This window comes from Podarcis bocagei, assembly GCF_964188305.1.
Source record: "Podarcis bocagei genome assembly, chromosome: 10".
NCBI lineage: Eukaryota > Metazoa > Chordata > Lepidosauria > Squamata > Lacertidae > Podarcis > Podarcis bocagei.
The window spans coordinates 56,956,660-56,972,185 of NC_138135.1; the positions used below are offsets into that span (position 1 = coordinate 56,956,660).

The 15,526-nt window shown below is 40.5% G+C and overlaps 1 long non-coding RNA gene across 2 annotated transcripts in view; it reads right to left on the bottom strand.

The window, feature by feature from the left end:
* Positions 1-15,526, bottom strand: part of LOC308596673 — a 121,756-nt gene that overhangs the window by 27,988 nt on the left and 78,242 nt on the right. The window contains exon 3 of one of the 2 annotated variants that reach the window (XR_014012639.1): positions 3,412-3,528. The exons of the other annotated variant lie outside the window; for it this stretch is intronic. This is a non-coding gene — a long non-coding RNA (uncharacterized lncRNA). The remainder of the gene's footprint in view (positions 1-3,411; positions 3,529-15,526) is intronic. 2 annotated transcript variants of the gene reach the window in all.

Below are 15,526 nucleotides of genomic sequence, written 5' to 3' on the forward strand. Positions count from 1 at the left end.
ATAAAGCGAGATGAGCGCCGCAACCCCAGAGTCGGCCACGACCAGACCTAATGGTCAGGGGTCCCTTTACCTTTAGGCTGTAAGGAGAGCTGGTGACATTTTCTGGTGCTCTTGTGGGCTTTTCCCTTCTACAATTTCTCTCCCATTGGTTGCTATGGGAGGGAGGTTCACTACACCAGCCTCAGAGCCACACAGATTTCCTCCCATTTATAAGGAGCATGCCAGGAGAACAAGGGGGCTCTGGATCCTACAGATCCAAGTCATATCTTGATCTGCCTTGGCACACTAATTCCCTCTTCCCTTACACTGTCACAGCACTAACAGTGGAAGAGGAATGGCCACACAGCTTTCCACAGCCCCAAAGAGGAGACCTCCAATGGTGGACTGTAAGAATAAGATTGTGTCCTGAAATAGAATCTCAAGAGGGTTCATGAATGAGCTCCTGGACAGTTGGAAGGACTTGGGCCAGATTTTGTTAAGCTTGGTATAAGCAAGCAGTTAAACAATGGGAAAGTTGTTGCTTAAAGTAAGAAATTAAGTAGATAGATACATGGTACAGCTGCACAATGTTGATTTGGGAAAAATCCCTCAGTTAATGTAAGATATCCCTGGTGGTCCTATAAAAAAACCCAATTACTACACTTTCTTAATATATTTGTAACATTTACATTTATTTTTAACACTGTTTGAAAAACCCACAATTCTTTGATTAAAACAAACAACTTCAAAAGGATGTTTGTTTATCAAGCCCCTGGGGACAGGCTTACTTGGGGAAGGCTGACAAATTTTATGTGTACTCAAGATCAAAAAATAATGTTCAGCTATTTGGTGATATTTTTATTTAAGTTGCATGCTCTGTGTAGAAATCATGACAATGCTTTTGTTACAGAAGATAATCCATTAAAAAAATTAAAATATTTCCATGCATACATACTAAAGCGGTCAACAATTTTGGGGTGGAAAAGATTAATTTGAAAATGCCCATTTTTCATGTTAAATCTCTTTGTTAATACTTTTGACCAACTTTCCTTCAAAGTACCAATTACTGTAAACCTGGCGTTAAAGGCTTAAGTGGCTACTAATATCATACAGAATAATTTGAGTAGCTCATCAGAATGGAAATGATTTTTATCTTAACATACAGCTATTCATCAGTCATCCTCACTATAATGCAGGCTCCATAGTTATTGCTAGTTGTAAAATGAGAGTTTTGCCTAGATGACTGCAGCTATTCATTTCAAGACCCCATGCATTTACTTCCAGTGGGATCAGACTGTATAGAATTTTTTTTTACCTGTCCTCTTATTATGAATCCACGTCTTTGTGGGACATGCACTCTGCCCAGGATTACAGTGGAGAAAAAAAGTACAAATAAATAATATATATTAAATTTTCTTTTCAATTCCATACTGTTATGGACACCCCAAATCTCCATGCAATGAGAAGCTTCCTGGGTGAAGCCTTAGGTTTCCTCTGGCGTATTGGCATTTCATAATATTTATGCTTATTTCCAAATGTACAGATTGAGAATAGGTGCAGGTAAAGCATTAAACAGTCTGGCTAATGTCCCAAAGTTCACAGCTCCCACATCAGATCTGGGAATGGGGCAGACAGCACCCTAAGATGCTTCCAGAGACATCCCAGCTCTCTAACCTGCCCTTTCTTCACACATGTGGTTTGATTGTATCATCCCCAGCCAAAGCAGGGAGGAGGAGGGGGAAGAAAGCCAGGCCCCCTTCTCTACAATGACTCCCCTTTGTCAGCACAGCCTCTGCCCATTTCCTTAGCTGTTGTTAAGAGCTGCTATTGAGAGCCACCATCTGGTCTCCTCAACAAAGGGAGAGTTCCAGCAACTTTGCCAGGACTGTTAAAAAAAAACTCCAGGCAATCTGCACTGATGGAAGAAGGTCCATTCACAGAAACCAAATAACTGCTGATTTGAAAGAGACTCAACCCCAAATGACAGGGCCGGCTCAATCCCTTTTGGCATCTGAGGTGCAGCACAAAATGGTATTTCTGTTGGCCAGGGAAGAACGGGTGAGTGAAGACATACATTGGAAACAAGGGTGGGAAGAGACCAGTAGTGCCTCTTATTCACCACGAGGCTGCATGGGCATGGGCTGCTAAGGAGGTGGTAGATCCAGCCTTCAAGCAGTGCGCCTTGGGTCAGCATGTGATGCTGTGGTATCATTAGCTGGGTTGCCTGGATGGAGAGATTGGTGTGGGTGTGAACAAGCTCTGCCTTTTGTCTGGCCAGAATGGAGTCTACCATACAAATCTAATCACTTCTGCTTCTGGCTCCTGGTAGGTTGCTTACAAGCGAATGCAGCCCTCAGCTGGCCCTGATATAGTGAGTCCAAACAGACTTATTCTCAGCTAAATGTGTATAGGATTGCAGACATAGGCACAACAATGACAATGGACACTTAAATCAGTATGGGGCTGTGTTCTGCATTTGGTACTCCAGTGCATTCATTCAAGTACTTGACACATACACACTGCCTCTAGTGTGAGTATGTGTAAGCCTTGCTTGATAGCTACTTCCCTGAGCTTGGCAATCCTAGAAATTGCCACTTTCTTGTGCTATGTTGCAGTTTCTCTGGGCAAGCAACTAAATGGCAAATGCACACGCCTTTCCATTAGTCACCCACTTGCCGCATGTTATAGTAATGTTCTCTGCTTCTATGACAGGTGAAAACCAGTAGGGTTTGCTTTGCAGATCATGCTGCTTCATTCTTGTTTTTTGTTAATTTTCCCTGCCAGAGAAAGGAATATGTCTGCACTTGGGGACTTCTCAGTATCCTTCCATGTGCACTGGATTTTCTCTCCAATCCCCTTAAGTGCAAGGAGAAGGAAGTAAAGTCATGGGTTATTGCCCTTCTTGGTGAGGCTGGGATATACAGGTAAGGGAACGTTTGCCCTCCAAACAAAAATTTGGATTACCATCCTTTGAAAAGCAAATGAGCAATTATAATGCTGAAGTTTCCATTCCAAATAGGATGGCTGCATTAAATTCCAGGTGGCTGTGGTTAGGTTTACTTTATACCATTTCCGATAAAGATTTAGACATGACTCAGAGTGGCAAATTGTAGCATGCCCATGTAAATCACACTCATATTTGTGGTTTACCCTACCCTTTCATAACTTACTGAATGTTTATTTTGTTTCCATTGCTGGTAGTGATGAGATTACTTAGATCTACTGCAGGTATGAATGTCAATGGTGAAAAGATATGACTGAAAGCCATTATTAATAAGACTATCTGGTAAATAGATTTAAACCTGCATGGCAGATATATAAATAGCATTAAAATGTATTCTTGGCAATCACAGAGTTCCTGGCTTTTTATTAGGTATAGTGGAAAAAAGCTCCATGTGTGTTTATTAGAGCTATAGACTAAAATACACCTACGGTCTTTTTCGCTGAATTCCAGAGTCAAATGCTGCAATTCTTCACCTAGTTATTCATGCATAAGTTTTGTTGAAAGTCAATGGACTTGCCGAAGCAGAATTAATAGGAGGATCACACCTTAAAAGAAACACAAAATGAAAAGAATTAGATAATTATAGGTGTGGAAATACCCATAAGGCAATTTCATCCAACCCTCTGACCCTAGAGAGAATCCTCTACCTGTTAGCTCCACCCTGCTAGATTAACCCATGCAAGCTAGACCAAGGATTCTCAAACCGTCTATCCCCATGGCCCACTTGAGACAGCTGAAAATGACTGAAGCCCACCAGACACAAAATGGTGGTGCAGAGGCCAGGGCCAGATTTAGGTTTGATGAGGCCCTAAGCTACTGAAGGTAATGGGGCCCTTTATATGTCCAGTTGTCCTTTGTCAATGTAGGCACCCTATATATAGAAATGAGCAAACCAGTGATACTTTAGGGAGCAGGCAAGCAGGCAGGGCCCATGACTTACATCATAGCAGCCTACACAACACAAAACACTGTTGCTGTATGTAGGTTTTATTTTATTTATTTTTTATCTTATATTTTGGAAATGTACATCCAGATTTTTTCCCTTCAATTTTTTGGGGGACCCCCAAGAGAGTGGGGCCCTAAGCTATAGCTTGTTTAGCTTATACGTAAATCCGGCACTGGCAGAGGCTGAGCCAGACACAAAATGATGGCAGAGGGAGGCAGAGTTTGGCAGTTACTGATATCATTTTCTACTCCTATCTAATCCATCTTTAGAAATTGCTAAATTCTTTGCCACAGAGTTTTCCTTGCGGCAAAAACGGTTTCAGTGATAGGGCTGGGCAATATATTGATATACATCGAAAGCAGTTTCAAGTCCATATCATGATATTGGTTTCATAATTTTTGAACTGGTAATATATTATGAATCATGATGTGTGTGTGTGTGTGTGTGTGTGTGTGTGTGTGTGTGTGTGTGTGTGCGTGCGAAAACAGAAAAATCACAATGAGGGAAAAACCGTGAAGCCAGTCAATGCCTCTACATAGTTCCATCCTTATTTCAGACATTGTGATATATTGGTAATGTTTAGCTGGTGATATATTGCTGTGTTAAAAACCAAGTATCGCCCATCCCTAGACCGTGAGAAATGGTTTGCCTGGCACAGTTGGGCAAAACCCCCCCAATCATTCATATTCTAGAAGGGCTTATTCCCTGAATTCAGAAAATTCAGAATTCAGACACACATCTCAAGAAAGCATGGAGCATTGTTGTAACCCAACCTGGTGAAGGGTGGTGTAAGAAATCAATAATAATAATAATAATAATAATAATAATAATAATAATAATAATAATAATAATAATGCACAACAACTGGCTGCTGCCAGAGCCAGGATGCTGGACTTGCTGTATGAACAGCTAAATAAGGAACTTACTAAATACATTTTTTAAAGCCATAAACTGCTGATTTACAAGATGTGATAGATATCCTTGAGTGACATTAGATCAAGTGCCAAATATTGTACCTCATCTTGGCACTGGTATGTGGATGTCCATCATGTAAAATTCAACCTGGCAGTAGATTTTAGTTTATGTATATTCAAATGCTTTAATAAACTGCAAAAGCACTTCACCCATTGGGACTGGGTCTCCCTTTAGTGATCTGTTTCCTGCAGAAAAGATTCTGCAGGGTGTGTAAGGTCTACGGCAATGACCCTGGTGAGTTTATATGATGCTTATTTCTCTCCTTCATTATGCTGATGATTGAGACTGAACTCTTTTAAAGACCACTGGGACATGGGGAGAGGAGGGTTCATTAAGATGCACAATATGCAGTCACCAAGAAAGCATACAAGAAAATTGAAATGAAAATGCAAGTTTGTCAGGTTGGTGTTTTAACTGGTGGAGATGCTGCTGGCTGAGAATGTTGACCAAGACACTGCTGGTTGATGATGGCTATCAAGCTGTGTGCCTTCTGTCCTCAAAGGGTATAACATTCTTTTAGGTTGTGCCTACAGCACAGAAGTCCATTATTGCAGCAGTCCAGGGGGTGATATTGCCAGGAGATATTTTCAGGCAGTACATTTTTTGAGGACAGCTCTGTGGTGATAACATTATATGATTTCTTGATACTATGAGAATGAGAGAAGGAAAACAACAACTACAGCACACAATATTCTTTGTAAGTGTACAAAAGATTTGCCCGATGTGTGGATGAGAGGTGATATACTAGACATTTAAAAAAAAACAAAAAACTTTTGATGAAATCCCTTGCCAAAAGTTCAAAGCTTCAGAAGCAGGGAAGATGACAATATTAGTCAAAATGTGCAAGGGGATAAATTAACTGTTTTGAGAATTGAGACGGAGTAAGTAGGTAAAATTCCGTGTAATGAAACCTGTGCTGTTTAATTTAGAAATGATTTCGGGTTCTTCCAGATGACCTGTTTATTGATTTGTTTGCAAAGATATTCAATAATGTTGGCTATTGAATGAGCACATCCTCAGATGTTTGTGGGGTGGTTAGAGGATGTTGCGCCAAAACAAATGTTAGCTCACACATTTCTCCAACACTTTCCTTGTAATAATAATAATAATAATAATAATAATAATAATAATAATAATAATAATAATTTTATTTATATCCTGCCCTCCCCTGCCAATGTCGGGCTCAGAGCAGCTAACAACAATAAAAATAGCACAGTTTACATAAAATCACAATCAATTAATTAAAATACATTCTAAAATCAATTCCGAATCAAATTAATGGCAACCATTGGGCTAGAGTTCTATGAGGATTACAGAAATGCCTGGTGGAACAGCTCTGTCTTGCAGGACCTGCAGAAAAATCTCAAGTCTAGTAGTGTGAAAACTCTGATCTTTTTAGGGAAGGGGGTTTGTTGCACGTGAGTTCCCAATCAACTACAATTGTGCAACCTGAATTTGCCGATATGTGATTGCATGCTACCCCCAAATAGTTACATTCTGGAAGCACCATGGTGTCATGGCAAACAGTTTTGGCTGCCTCATCTAAAAAATGGACATAGAGCTGGAGACTGTGCAGACAAACTATGCTTTTAAAAACAAGGACTGCATAATTGTATAGCATTGTATAGCTCTTAATAGGCACCTAATTCCACCCACCCATCCCAATAAATACAACTTCTGACTCTTCTCGGCAGTGTCCCTCTAGGGGATAATCACTCTGGGTCTGTTCAAGGTAGGGGGAAGAACCATCCATACTTAACCTATGCTAATTCATTACTACAAGATGTGATAATGGCCACTAACTCAGTTTTAGATACCTTTTTAAAAGGGACTAGATAGATTTGTGAAAGATAGTTCTCAGGCCCACTGCAACAAAGTTACACAGTGCTATTTTTTAAAAAAAATACGTATCATTCAGAAAAAAATCTGGGAGGTGATCACAAATATGTCTTTTCCCAGCAGCCTTTGAGATTGTCTGATCTTGATGTCACCTCTTCAGAATTTGTTGATGGCATGGAATCTCTCAAAACAAATGAACCAATCAAAGTAAGGTATTTTGTGAGCAATGGGGGTGGGGATACCATGCTACCAGGAGGAAGGCTTTGATGAGCATCTTAGCTTGTCATACTTATAGCCATTTTAGTATATATGGAATATATATTTGTATGGGCTGAAAGTGCCTTGAGTAATGTCTGAAGTGCCCATCACCACCATTAAGCTGTCTCCTGATTAATGGTCAGCCTGCAGCAAAATAAATACCGAAGTGTCAAAACAAGCAAAAAAGAAAGAAAGAAAAAAGTCCCAGCAATCTGTCCTGGGTGATATATGGACAGCAGCATGCATGCCCTGCTTATATGAATGAACATGCCTACTTACTGAGTTTGATCTCCCCAAATATTTCTAAATCTTCTGCCCAAATGATGGTTAGTTAAAGCTGAACAGATTTTTATGTAGTCTCAAACTGCAGAGCCTATTGAAAACTCATTATCTTCAAATAGGATTACACTCTCTTAATATGAGAGCATGCACATTAGAATATCTCACAAAAATCAAAAGTTCCAATTTGCTCACCATATGTAAATCCAATTCAAAATATTTCCATAACATACATCCTGCTAGATGTTGCACTATTTGTATGTCACTCTAGAATGGATTAATGCCATGACAGTCTAGCCTGAGTTTTCCTGCATTTGGTGTTTTTAAACAGTTTATATTTGTTATCATATCAAAGACAGGCTTGCAGTTTTCAAAAGGAAGAAGAGAACACAGCGCCCAAGGCTCTTCCAGCATTACATTTCTTATTCCATTTTATCTTTCTTGGTTTTGACTAATGTCAGTAACAGCTACTGGTAATAAACTGCTTGTTACAGCTTGCTCTTGCCTTCAAGCAGTGGCTTTGATACATTGTCAGCCAATTGGAAGCATTTCCTGATTACATTTCCAAATTGCTTGTTTATTGATCGAAAGTTAATAAAGCAAAAGACAACTTTATGGGCTTAAATTAAATGAAGGTTTCCTTTGATGTTCAAATTATCCAATCAACCAATGTGCAGTGAAATGTAAGCATTTGAAAGTTGTATCTGGAAAGGAAGAAATGTGCTAGATAAAGGGATTCTAGCAAAGGCATTGTATTGAAGGGCTAATGAAAAATAGTCTTCAGTTACTAGATAGATATTTCACTCATTTTCAGTCTAGGAGGGAACTGTGGATTTTTTAAAAGCAGAAAAAAATGCAAAAATGCAAAATGCACATGTAATTTGACTAATTATGATTCCTGCATCTTTGATTAGCAGTCATAAATAAAAATGTTCTCAAACAAAACCCTGCCAGACTAATGTGCTAATGACCATTTAGTTAATCCAGATAAGTAAGCCAGGTGATGAGAGGAACACACCAAAGAGAGGTGCCTCCTCACACTGCCTCACAGGAGCCTGGGACTTGTCTGACCATTCCTAACAGCAAGTGCTGGTGGACTGGCTGGCTGGGCTCCCTCGCCTGCTTGCTTGCTTACGCAGAGGCTGTCTCAGCTCCTGGCAACCAGCACCCCCTGCCCAGCCCCAGAGGCACCATTCATCCACGGAGCTTGTGGCCAGGGCTGCAACGAGCAGGTATGCAAGCCTTTGGGAGGCAGAGATGCGAGAGGGCATCAGACGAGGGAGGGAAGGAAAGATGGACAGAGGCCAGTGCTGCCCGCGGCACCCCTGACCATCATTCAAGGCACCCCAGGGTGCCACGGCACACTGGTTGAAAACCACTGCTTTAAGTGGTTATAAGCATGCTAGGTTGCAGCTTTGTAGCGGTCATTTGTATGAACATTTAGGCTGTGATCCTGAGCACGCATAAGTGGGAGTACGTCCCATTGAACTCAATTGGATTCACTTCTGAGCAAGCAGGGGCATACTGTTAGTGAATTCATATTTTTTTTTTAAAAAAAAGTTGGAATTCAGCTGAATTTGTGTGAGAGCCATCAGTTGTTAGAACCCAAGTGAGATGAACAAAATAGAAGTGGTCAATGCAGCAAATAGCAAGGTATGTATTGTGAAAACTCTGCCCAGCGAAGTGTAACTTTACCTACCAACTGCTGTGGGTAAAACTGTGTGTCCTGGGTTCAAAACTACTGGCTGGATTCAAGTAATTGGTCCTTCCAGCGGAAGCCCATGCAAGAGGGGAAAGCAGAAATGCTTGTGCTTACAGAGAGATCTCCTTACATCTGGAGTTAGGGCTTGGCAGAGTGCCCAAGGCTGGGTCCAGGAGACTGGCCCGATAATTGTGGGATGCATGAAGAGGACCAGGGTTATGCATGCCTTCATGTATAGCATGGTCTATTTTCTATCTTGACATTGTGATGTCAACTGTGTGGCTGAAAAGTAAGCCTCAGCTATACATGATTTAATGTCACCTGTACATTAAAAAGACTGAACATGGCTCGAATTGCATTTCTAGAATCACACTTCTTCAAAGACCTTATTTTCAGTATCAGTTAAATGTTTTGCAACAGTATACTGTATATACACATTATATACATTTAGGGCACAAGCTGCAGTGGGTTATGTTTTACTGAAAGCTGGACAAATAAGAGTGACAGGTTTGATGTGGCACCTATTCTATAGCTCAGTCTAAAAGCAAAATATTAGCAGCTTAATGCTGTGATTTAAATGCATATGACGAGGGTAATCTTAGAACATACACTTTCTCGGAAAGTGTATAATTATGCCAAAGCTGAATACATTATGTGTTTTCTCGGCTTTATCCTCCACAGGAGCGCACAGTTCAGACAAAAGGGGCAAGACTGACCAGAGAATAAAAGTATACAGCTTCAGGTAATTTTTCTAAATTCACTACTAATGGAACATTTAGAATATATGCCAAAATCATAAGAGCAAAATCTGCTGGATGGCAGGCTAGCAAAAGTACGTTCTTGCTATGCTCCTGTTGCTTTCATGGATTTAGCAAAGAAAATGCTTTGTATGTTACTTTCATGCCTTCCTTGCAAGCCATGTTATGTACTTGTGTCTGTTTGGGTGTGTGCATATAAAATAGTAGAATTGTAGAGTTGAAAGTGACTCCAAGGGTCTTTAATCCAACCCCCTACAAGGCGTGAATCTCAACTAAAACATCCATGACGGATAGCCACCCAACCTCTGCTTAAAAACCTCCAAGGAAAAAGCCTACCACATCTGTTCCACTGTTGAACAGCTCTTACTGTCAGAAAGTTCTTCCTGATGTTTGCTCAGAATCTCCTTTCTTGTAACATGAATCAATTGGTTTGGGCCCTACACTCCAGAGCAGGGAAAAACAAGCTTGCTCCATCTTCCATGCGACAGTACTTTAGATATTTGAATATGGCTATGATATCTCCCACCAGTTTCCTCTTTTCTAGGCTATAAATGCCCAACTCCCTCAACCATTCTTCATAAAGCTTGGTTACCGGACCCTTGATCATGTTAGGGGTCAAATGATAATGCCATACTAACGGGAACTAGAAACACTGCAGCTTTGTCTCTTTCAACACTGTAACACCCATTGCTAAATAACCCCTCTGCATATGGGGCTGGAGAAAGGTTAATAGGAATTGGCATGTGTACACAGTTAGTCACCATTCACTTCTAAGATTGTAGCAGGGCTTTCCCCAGCTCTCCGTAGTTAGTGGTAACAATTCTACAAGAGTTTGTCCATCTGTCTACGTTTTCAGGAATTTATTTGTATGAAATGGCCCTTACCACTTGTCCCAGTGATTTAGCAGCTAAAGATACAAATAAGAAAACCATGCTGCGGGCCCAGGTACAGTGACCTCAAGGCCACTCAAGTCCGGGTGCAGGAAGCAGTAAAAATGACATAACATCATGGGATTGAAATGACCACTACTTTTTCGATTACCGATAGGCATTGGGTATGTATCCTGAATCAACCAACCTAATTGCTGGTTGATTACTTCATCAGAGTTGATCCTGGGTTAAGGATCCCCCCAGGATGCACAACAAATACAGCGATCCCTCCAGGATGCCATTTGGGGAGTTCTATGGCCTATTAGCCCCCAGCTGAGCATTCAGACAGAGACCTTCCCCCTGTACCCCTTTTACCGGGGTACCCTGATAACTGGATCATGAAGGGGGGTTAGGGATCCTTCTGATCCCCCTTGTTTAGACTAAGGATCCGGCCCAATGCTGAATTCCACCAGCAAGTTTTGACAGTAGCTATGAGGCAGGCAAAACCCACAGACAGGCCCAATTGGTCTGTAGGCAATTTCTCCCTGGCCCTGAATATAGTGACCAATCAATTCTATGCACAGGGACAGAATACGCAGGGTGGGTGTTTTGCTGACTGTGGTGCTGACTTCAAGTGCAGTCAGTTAAATGAGTTGGAGGTAGATGCCTGCCCCATGTCTTGCCTTCTTTTATTGACCATGAATGGCCCATTTAATTCAAATTGCTGCAGAGTGCCAACAATCCCTGCCACCAGCTGAGGTTGATGACTCCGTCAGCCAGTCGCACAGGAAAGGATTTTGGCTCTCCATAGCTGTGCCAGGCTGCAACAGCTGCCGCCAAAATGATAAGTGGTATTTAGAAGAAATCTTTGTGCTGGAATTTACACAGGAATAGGGAGACAGAAGAAATTTGATTTCGCTTGCATTTTAATGAGGAATGAGGACTGTCCCCTAGTCACACTTCAAAATTTGCACTTCTGTGAATTTTGTGATGTAGTTATACATCTAAACAATGTATACAAAAAAATAATAATCTGTTGTTTCCAGTTCTTAGACATGAAAGCAACTCTTGAAATAGTTTTGTTGAATCAGGCTCAGTCTGATCAAAGTTTCAACTTAAACTGCTTGTCCTTTTGATGTAAGTTCATGCAATGTCCACATATACCCTGAAGTAAAACATAGCTAACAAGTCAAGCCTAGACGGCTTAAACCAGGGAGGGTGGTAATCCTTTGAATGCTATTACAGTATTTGTCACAGAACAAGCTAAGCAGACTTAGCACGGCCTCGGCCCAGTCTACCTGAAGGAGCGTCTCCATCCCCATCATTCTGCCGGGACGCTGAGGTCCAGCGCCGAGGGCCTTCTGGCAGTTCCCTCACTGCGAGAAGCAAAGCTACAGGGAACCAGGCAGAGGGCCTTCTTGGTAGTGGCGCCCGCCCTGTGGAACGCCCTCCCATCAGATGTCAAAGCGATAAACAACTACCCGAGATTCAGAAGACATCTTAAGGCAACTCTGTTCAGGGAAGTTTTTAATGTGTGACATTTTAGTGTATTTTTGGTCTCTGTGGAAGCCGCTCAGAGTGGCTGGGGAAACCCAGCCAGATGGGCGGGGTATAAATAATAAATTATTATTATTATTATTATTATTATTATTATTATTATTATTATCATCATCATCATTATTACTACTACTACTATTACTATTACTATTACTATTACTACTACTTACCATTTCCTCTATATACCAGGGTTGGAGAACCTGTGGGCTTCCAGATATTGTTGGACTGCTGCGCCCATCAGCCCCAGCCAGCATGGTCAATAGTCAAGGATGGTGGAAATTGTAGTCCAGCAACATATGGAGGGCACCAGATTGGCTACAGTTTCTGAAAAGTCTTCCTGATGTACTGTATCAGCCTCTCTCCTTTAAATGACTAGGCAGACAAAGGAGGCACTATTGCACTAGTGTCTGAAAGACATCTGATTGTCCATTGTGGGAACAGGATCTTGGCCTAGATGAGACTTTTGTTTGATCCAGCAGGGCTCCACTTTTGTTTTTATGTTCTCTAAAGAGCATGAGATTCTTAAGCAAATGGAAATTAAGCACCTTAGCTGAAATGGGACCAATATATACCAAATAGAAATTTCAGGGAATTTACCAATTTACCATTTTTTTCTAAGTCATATATTTTCACAAACTAAGCTACCAATCTAAGCATTTTGGATACTGCTGATGCTGTTCCCTCCCCCTCCCCAACACATTCTTTTTCAAACAGCAGATTAAAGCATTCAGTCCAGAAGCAATTTTTCATGTCAAAATCTCTGTTAATTGACTTACTGAATATGGGTATGAGGCATGAGCCTTTTTTTTTTTACTTAATTGAGCCCTAAGCATCCATTTTTAAAATAAAAAGTAAATATCCCCTGTGACTGTTTAGCTACCAAATAGCATTATTGTTAATAATTTCATAGTGGCAGCTCCGCAATTAAAGAAGACACGCCAGTCTTTCTTCGTGAAACTGTAGGTATGTTTTGCATGCCATTAGCTGTGCTAAATTGCCATGGCCTTGCTGTTACCTTATGCAGCTTTGGAAATAATAATCAGCCATCCTTAACACAAATTTTCTCTACCTGTTCTCCGCCATCTTCTTGGGTCATTTTAAGTGGGCAAAAGCCCTCATTGGGAACATTAGCTTTGTAACGTTTGGGCTTTCTTTTCTAATTGGTTGTGCTGTGCTGAAGAATTATTCTGTATTTTTTCCAGTCATTCTCCATCAATGAATAAAAAAAGAAAATTATATATTCAATTATCAGGGAGGGAGGGGGAAATGATGGCAAAATCCTTGTGGGTAGGGTATTGGGTCTTCTATTTACCTTTTGAGGGGTTTTGTAAGTGTCCTCTTTTTCATTCTACAAATCATCTCTCTAGTGGGCAGGTTTCTGCAGGTTTGCCAGAGCTTCTTGAAAACCATATGATGTCTTCAGAGTGGCTTTCCTAGAAGCACAGGAAGCAAGGAAGGCTGTCTAACATGCTCTTGATAGCTGTTGATGGTCACTCTTTTTTCAATGAACTAAAGTTTGGGTTTTTTTAACTTTAAAAGAAATCAAGGTGAAGCAAACCAAAATCAGTAAGCCAATCTTTGCAATGCATAGCTGAACTATGGAACTCACTCCTACAGTAAGAAGTGATGGCCATCAACTTGGATAGCTTTAAAAGATTATTGGCCAAATTAATGGAGGATAAGGAATGACTACTAACCATGATGACTATGCTCTGCCTCCACAGTTAGCAATGCTTCTGAATACCAGTTGTTGGAAATCATAGCTGGGGAGAATCGCTGTTGCACTCAGGGCCTACTGATTCAGCATTCTGAGCACACTCAGTCTTCATTGGGCTGTTTTTGAGATTCCCCTTTTAGAGTTTTTTCTAAGGCTTTGCTGTAATTCTGCAAACCCTGTGGTATGTGGGGTGACCTAGGCAGAGCAGTGTTGCTCACCAGGCTTCCAAGTGCCATGTATTGCCAATGGTTACCAAAAAGGGAGGGCCAAAGCAGCAGAGAGCTGGCACGGTGTAGGTGTGGTGGCTGGGCCATCAGGTGTGCTCTGCTGCTGAGCCCACACTATGCCCAGCTCCCCTAAGCCTGCTGACACCTCCCTCTTATATATATGGATGGAACTATTTTGGTTGCATAAGAATCTGAACTCTCAACTGAACTTCACAAATATTAGTTTATACAATGTCTGGGGTTTTTGCTTTTATTTTTCTCTGTCTTGCCCCAAGCTTTTAGGATAGGATGGAGTGGATCCAGAAAAGAATTGAATTCAACAACTTATCCTTTGAAATAGTAAAATAATAATGTTAATAAGTATGCCAAAGGCCATCTCATTAAACCATCTAGAATGAAGCCATTTCAGTACAATCTATTTCTTTTCTCAACTCATCCAGTAGGAAATTGGTGGGTTAAAAAAAACAACTTCTTTTTTATATTATTATAAACCAATATTATTATAAAGTAATATAAACCTATTGCTATTTACATTTCTCTGGTAAATCAATTCTTTATTGTCATCTTTACTGCTTTTTGTATACCACAGATTAGTATTAAATATGTTCATATCTTAATTATTTACCATTTTAAAAACCTTCTCATTTACATGAAACTGTTTAAAAATGGCAAATTATGTCTATTTTTCCAGCCAGTAAAGTTAATAATGATGAACAAAATCTTCACTTTTAACTGCAAGTCAAATGTGCATCATAGTCAAGACTGTAGCTATGTTTAATTTTAAAACAAGTGAAATACCAGAGGCAGTTTGAAATTCAGACCATTAATTGGATTCCAATTTTGTTTAATTTTAGCGACAGTAAACTGGTGACAGAAGCTATTGCATGCAACATTAACCTTTCACCTCTTACATAACAAACTTGCCCAGGGTCTCCACTTGAAGGTATTTCCAATTACAGTATTGTCAATATAACAGGCTAGGCCACACACAATACTGTATTCTCTCTCTGTGTATATATATCTACATATATAGATAGAAGGGAGTGTTCTGATGGTTGAGCCATGCTGGCTGGAAATCTTTCATTGCTTCTTTATCCCATATCTAAAAATTATTCTTACAAAACAATTCACAAGCAGTGGTGAAGTTGGGTAAATTTAAACTCTGCGCTGAATGGTCATGCTGTTGTCTATCTGTCCCCCATGTTTCTTTGGTATGAGGTGAGTCTGTTGGCTGCATTCAGGTAGCTTCCACATGAATAACAGCTGTTATGTGTGTAGACTCTTCTGCCCATTGATGAAGCCGTAGAATCACATGCTCAATGAAATCCTAGTGAGTTAGCAATATCTACCTTCTCCAGCTCTTGCTGGCCCTCAACGAATATTGGATGTGAGTTAATTTCAAGTCAGAAAAATAAA